The sequence below is a fragment of the Oratosquilla oratoria genome, chromosome 30 (assembly GCF_046742065.1).
Source record: "Oratosquilla oratoria isolate Oo_2021 chromosome 30, ASM4674206v1, whole genome shotgun sequence".
In the NCBI taxonomy this organism is placed as follows: Eukaryota; Metazoa; Arthropoda; class Malacostraca; order Stomatopoda; family Squillidae; genus Oratosquilla; species Oratosquilla oratoria.
Window position 1 is genome coordinate 45,158,803 of NC_134806.1, and position 7,500 is coordinate 45,166,302.

Here is a 7,500-nt window from a genome sequence, read left to right on the forward strand (position 1 = left end):
CATATAATCAAAGTCATGAACACAATGCCAGAAAATCAAGGTCACAAACACAAGCTCAGGAACGAACACAAACAAGTTGACGACCATAATCAAGGTCAGGTATACGAACAAGGACACATAAAAAAGGTCACATCATCAAGGTTACAAAATAAAGGGCACGAACACAAGGTCATATAAAATCACAAGCATAAAATGGTCACACAATCAAGGTTGCGAGCATAAGCAAGGTCACGACCACAAGACAAGGTCACCCATAGCTCACCCAAAAAGGTCACATCATCAAAGTCGCGAGCATAGGCAGGATCACGCACACAAACAAGGTCACACGATCAAGGTCACGACCACAAGACAAGGTCAGCCAGAACTCACCCAAAAAGGTCACATCATCAAAGTCGCGAGCATAGGCAGGGTCACGCACACAAACAAGGTCACACGATCAAGGTCACGACCACAAGACAAGGTCGGCCAGAACTCACCCATGTACTTCTGGACGACGTATCGCGTTTCGTGGATGAGAGGGGACTGGACCAAGGCCAGGATGTCTTCCAGGTGGTTCAGGAGGATGATCCCGCGGCCCCGTGACTGCGCCCCGGGTTTCACGATCCACAGGTTTCGGATCCCGTCCATCTGCAGCTGAGGCCAGAAGGCAACTACCCGATCCAGGGCGCTCTCGCACTCTTGGACGAGTTGCTACGAGAGGAGATGGGGTGGAGGAGGAGGAGGAAGAGGTGGAAGGAATGGAGCGAGAGGAGGAAGAGGTAGGGTGGGGAGGAGGGCCATAAATAATGATAATAATAATAATAATTATTATTATTATTATTATTATTATTATTATTACTATTCATTAACATAGCTCATTTTAATGTAGCGAACTCCCCCCCTATCAGGAGGCTAGGTCGGTGCCCCTTACAGGACTTTGTAGCGTTTAATTAAATAAATCATGCCCTTGGTCCAACTCGCCGGCGGCAGGGTTCGAACCTCCGCCGAAAGTAGCAACGCTCTAACCCGCTCGGACAGCGAGCATCCTATTATTATTATTATTATTATTATTATTATTATTATTATTATTATTGTTATTATTTATTGATTTAATAGTTAATATTATAATGATTATTGTAAGGGCTTAAAAAGAGGTTAGATTGCAAGTGGTGGGCAAGATACACACACACACATGCACACACACACACACACATACATACACACACACACACACACAGGTGGGCAATGAATTTGAGGTGTGTGTGTGTATAAGGTCACAGCATTACCTATAGGTTCGGTCATTTATACAAGCTCCGATCTCTCATTCGGAAGGGTAGTAGCTGTCATTCACGAGTCCAACATGTGATCCAAGACAGTGGTGAATCACACACACACACACAAGCGCACACACACACACACACACACACACACACACACACACACACACACACACACACACACACACACACACACACACAACTCCTTGCCCACCAGAGTTATGGTACCGGCTCGGATTGCAGCAATACTGAAATGTGTTAATCCCTGGGTGGGACTCGAACTGGGATCGTCGAGCCATGTATGTGTGTGTGTGAGAAAGAGTGCTCCTTCAAGTCTTGGATCACGTGTTGGGCTTGTGATCGGCAGTCAAGACCCATCCTTTTTTTATTTATTTATCTATTATGTGTGTGTGTGTGTGTGTGTGTGACTTCTGAACCCCGAGTTCGAATCCCGTAACCAACCTCAATTTGATCCTCTTGCCCCAGTTTAATCCTCTTGTTGTGGTGGACCAGCCTGTAGTGGGCCGTGATGAGGGCGTCCCACTCGTGGTCCTTGAGGGCGACCGGCGGCGGGGCGTCCAGGTCGTCATGGCAACAGGTCTGGATGTACTGCTCCACGTGGGCAAGGGCCTGGCGCACCCGACGGAGCGCCACCTGCCGGTGAAGGGGGGGGGGGGAGGTTAAGTTGGGGGGGAGGTTGCTTGTGGGTGGTAGTGGGTTAACCCCCCCCTCTCTCGATCTCTCTCTGTCTCTCACTTTATCTTTCTCTTTCTCGATTTCTCGCACTATCTCTTTCTCTATCTCTCGCTCTCTTTCTATCTCTATCTCTTTTTCTTTCTCGCTCTATCGCTCTCTATCATCATCGTTCTCTCTGTCTCTCATCCTATCTCTCTCTCGATTCATCTCTTTCTCTCTGTCTCTTTCGCTCTCTTTCTCTCGCTCTATCTCTCTCTCGCTTTTTCCTTATTCGTTTTTTTTCTTCGTTTTTTTCCTTTTTCTTTTATTTTCTTTCTTTTTCTTTTTCATTTATTGATTTCTTTTTTCCATTTATTATTTTTGTCCTTTGCGTGTGCATTCATATAATCTCTTTATTCATTATTATCATTATTGATATTATTATTATTATTATTATTATCGTAATTATTATCATTATTATCGTAATTATTATGATTATCATTATTATTATTATTATTATTATTATTATTATTATTATCGTAATTATTATCATCATCATTATTATTATTATTATCGTAATTATTATCTTTATTATTATTGTTATCGTAATTATTATAATTATTATTATTATTACTATTATTATTATTATTGTTATTATTGTTATTATCGTAATTATTATACTGCCACCAAGTATTTCCACTTGGATCGTAAGAGGCGAGAAGAAAGGGACGGGGATGGGACTAGGCCTCCTTCTCCTTGTAGCCCCACAGGGGACATTCCTAAAAAAAAGTAAAGGCATAAGAGGGTCTAGGAGTTTTCCGACCAGCACCCTAAGGTTTGGGTCTTTTAATGTGCGTGGATGTGGTACAGATGAGAGTAAAAGGGAAGAGATAGGTAGTATGTTTGTGAGAAGAAAGATGGATGTGTTGGCTTTGAGAGAAACTAAGTTGAAAGGGAAGGGTGAGTGTAAGTTTGGGAGTGTAATTGGGAGGTTATCAGGAGTGAAGAGAGGGCGAGGGAGGAAATGGGTGGCTATTCTAGTAAGTAAAGAGATAGGTAAACGTGTAGTGGAGTGGAAGGAGGTTTCCTCAAGGATAATGTGGATGAAGGTGAAACTGGGAAAGGAGATGTGGGTTTTTGTAAGTGCATATGGGCCTGGCAGTGAGAAGAGTGTAGAAGAAAGGGAGGCTTTTTGGATAGATTTAAATGAGTGCATAGAGGGATTAGGGAGAAATGTCAATGTAATAGTACTGGGAGACCTTAATGCTAGGGTAGGAAATGATTCAATTGATGGAGTGGTTGGGAAATGTGGAGTTCCAGGAAAGAATCGTAGTGGAGAGTTGATGGTGGAAATGTGTCTAGAAAGAGAGTTGATGATAGCAAATACAGTGTTTCGGAAGAAAGTCAAGCATAAGTACACATGGGAGAGGGTGGTGGATGGAAGGGTGGTAGATAGAGCGTTAATGGATTATGTAGTGGTAAATAGGATTATGATAGGAAGAGTTAAGGATGTACATGTGCTAAGGGGAAAGGGTGGGGAATATCAGATCATTTTTTGGTGGAAGGTAAGTTGAGAGTGGAGGATAGATGGAGAAAGAGGAAAGGGACAAAAGGTAGGGAGGTGCTTAGAGTGAACTCTTTAAATGAAAAGGAGAAGGAGTACAAGAAGAAGCTAAAGGAGGAGTGGGAGGGAGTGAAGGATAGAGTAGAGCTATGAGTGGAGGAGGAATGGGGATGGTTCAAGGAGAGAGTCACAAAGTGTGCAAAGATGGTGTGTGGAACAAGAAGGACAGGAGGAAATAGAAGGAAGGGTAGTGAATGGTGGGATGAGGAAACAAAGAAGGTTGTAGAAGAGAAGAAGCGAGCTTTCACAGATTGGTTACAAAATAGGACGAGGGAGTCATATGAGAGGTACAAAGAAAAGAAAAGAGAAGTAAAGCAAACGGTAAAGGAGGCAAAGAGGAGAGCAGATGTGAAATGGGCTAAGAGTATGACAGAAAATTTTGAAAGTAATAAAAAGATGTTTTGGAAAGAAATTAAGAGAGGAAGAGGAGGTGAATCAAGTAGAGAAGAAAAGGTAAAAGGTGCAGATGGAGAGATGATAATGGAAGAGAAGGCAGTAAGGGGAAGATGGGCAGAATATTTTAGGGAGTTGCTAAATGTGAAGAAGGATAGGGAGGGAAAGATAGCTGCAGTGGGAAGTGCTAAGAAAATGACCGTGATGAGTGAGGAAAATGGAGGAGAAATAAGGAAGGATGAAGTGAAGGCAGTTGTTAAGATGATGAAAGCAGGTAAGGCACCTGGTCTGGATGGATGCCATGCAGAATGTCTAAAAAAAAAAAGGAGGTACAGTGATGGTGGACTGGCTGGTGAGGTTATTTAATGTTTGCTGGAGAGAGGGTAGAGTGCCGGAGGACTGGAGGAGTGCCTGTATAGTTCCACTTTACAAGGGAAAGGGGGACAAGTGTAAATGTAATAGTTTCAGAGGGATTAGCTTGTTAAGTGTAGTTGGGAAGGCTTATGGGAGGATCTTGATTGAGAGGATTAGGAGAGGAACAGAGGGAGTAATTGGTGAGGAACAGTGTGGATTTAGGACGGGTAGAGGTTGTGTAGATCAGATTTTTGTGGTGAGACAGATATGTGAGAAAGCTGTAGGAAAGAGGAAGGATGTTTTTTTGGTTTTTATGGATCTGGAAAAGGCTTACGACAGGGTCGACAGAAAGGCACTGTGGGAGGTTTTGCGGATTTACGGGATAGGAGGAAAGCTTCTAGGAGCTGTCAAGAGTTTTTATGAGGGTAGTAGAGCTTGTGTCAGGATTAGGGATGGAGAAAGTGAGTGGTTAGAGGTAAAGGTGGGACTTCGTCAAGGATGCGTTATGTCGCCCTGGCTGTTCAACTTATACATGGATGGGGTAGTGCGAGAGGTAAATGCAAGGGTAGTGGGTCAGGGATTGGAGATGGTTAAAGAAAATGGAGAAAAGTGGGAGGTGAGCCAGCTGTTGTTTGCGGACGACACTGCGCTTGTAGCAGGCTTGGAGGAGGGATTGAGAAAGTTGGTGACAGAGTTTGGGAGAGTGTGTGATAGAAGCAAGCTGAAGATAAATGTGGGTAAAAGTAAGGTGATGAGATGTACAAGGGGTGAAAGTGGCAGTAGACTGGAAGTGAGTATTTAGGGAGAGCGACTGGAGGAAGTGGATAGTTTCAGATACTTGGGTGCAAATGTGGCAGGAAAAGGTGGAGTGAAGGTGGAGGTAGAATGTAGATTGAGAGAAGCGAGTAAATGCCTTGGTGGATTAAAAAGTGTAATGAGGAATAGACATTTGGGAATGGATGCTAAGAGGAGACTATATGAAGGAGTGATTGTGCCAACAGCACTGTATGGGGCAGAAACATGGAACATAAGAGAGGAAGAGAGAAGGAGTTTGAATGTGTTTGGGATGAGGTGTCTGTGAAGTATGATGGGGGTTACTAGGCTAGATAGAGTGAGGAATGAGGAGGTGAGGAGTAGAACAGGGGTGGAAAGGGAGTTGGGAGATAGGGTTGATGAAAGAGTATTAGGATGGTTTGGACACATGGAAAGAATGAGTGAAGAAAGACTAGTAAAAGAGGTATGGAAGGCAGATGTGGAGGGAGTGAACATGATGGGACGTCCTAGGATGAGGTGGATGGATGGAGTGAAGGGGGCTTTGGGGAAGAGGGGAATATCTGTTAAGGAAGGACGAGAGAGGACAGAAGACAGGGGTGAATGGAGAATGGTTGTATATGGATGATGTTGTGATGCATGAGGTGGAATGGGTGAGGGGATGGGGGTGAGGTAGTATGTGTGAGCAAAATTTGACGCAGCCCGGAGGGATTTCTCCCCGTCTTCTCCTTTTATGCATGGGGGGACGGAGAGGGGGGGTCGCCGATTTAATGAAGCGGCCTTGCTGTGGATGTGCTGTGTCTTGCGACACTGCTTCTGACCCAGGGCAGTGGACAAGGTGCAGGGATGACCCGTCATCCAGGAGGTGCTAAGATAAGAGGGAGGGTGGAGGGGTGTGGAGTGTATTCAGGGATGGAATGGGTGGGAATGATTTTATGCCTTTTCCTTTTTGGCTACCTCCCTTGTAAGGGGGAAAAAGCCTTGGTATATGTATGTATGTATTAATATTATAGTTATCATTATTATTGTTATTATGATTGTTATCGTAATTATTGTGATTATTATTATTATTGTTATTATTATTATTATCATTATCGTAATTATTATGATTATTATTACTATCATTGTTATTATTATTGTTATTATTATTATCGTAATTATTATTATTATTATTATTATTAGTATTATTATCATCGTAATTATTATGATTATTATTATTACTATTATTATTATTATTATCGTAATTATTATGATTATTATTATTATTACTATTATTGTTATTATTATCGTAATTATCATAATTATTAATATTATTGTTACTATTATTGTTATTATTATTATCGTAATTATTATCGGTAACGAATAGAAGTGCAGAGGTAATTATTAAACTCTATCTAGCGATAGTTAGACCCATCCTTGACTATGCGGTACAGTTTTGGTCTCCGTCCTACAAAATGGACATAAATTCACTAGAATCAGTACAGAGAAGAATTACCAAAATGATACAAGGACTCGGAAATTTGCTTTACGAAGAGAGGCTTAGGCACCTAAACTTACACTCTCTGGAAAGACGTAGAATGCGGGGTGATCTAATAGAAGTGTTCAAATAAGGTCATCATAATAAAACAACAGGGCAGGACTCGCAGTAATGGGTATAAACTGGACAAATTTAGATTTAAGAAGGAAATAGGCAAGAATTGGTTTACAAATAGGGTGGTCGATGAATGGAATAAACTTAGTAACCACGTAGTAAGCGCTGAAACTATCAGTTGTTTTAAAAAACGATTAGACAACTTTATGGATGGGGACGACAGGTGGTGATGGATACGGAGCTGCCTAGTGTAGGCCTTATAGTCTTTTGCAGTCTCCTTTATTTCTTATGTTCTTATGTTCTTATTATTATGATGATTATTATTATTACTATTACTGTTATTATTGTTATTATTATTATTATCGTAATCATTATGATTATTATTATTACTATTATTATTGTTATTATTATTGTTATTAGTATTATTATTATCATTACTGTTGTTGTTATTGTTGTTGTTATTATTATTATTATTATTATTATTATTGTCGTAATTACCATGATGATTATTATTATTACTATTACTGTTATTATTGTTATTATTATTATTATCGTAATCATTATTATTATTATTATTATTACTATTATTATTATTATTATTATCATTATTATTATCATTACTGTTGTTGTTATTGTTGTTGTTATGATTATTATTACTATTATTATCATTATTATTATTACTATTACGTTTGTGAAAGAGTATATAAGTATGGCCGGGTAGAAATTTATCATTTTTCTAATAACATCAGCCCCCTCCCCCTCTCCCCCCAAAAAAAAAGAAAAATAGAAAATAAATTAAGCAGTGAGTGGCGCACCATTTTTTTTTTCTTCTTTTT

General features: G+C 40.5%; 1 pseudogene; it reads right to left on the reverse strand.

Annotated features, from left to right (window-relative positions):
* Nucleotides 1-7,500, reverse strand: part of LOC143041138 (uncharacterized) — a 52,894-nt pseudogene that overhangs the window by 10,360 nt on the left and 35,034 nt on the right.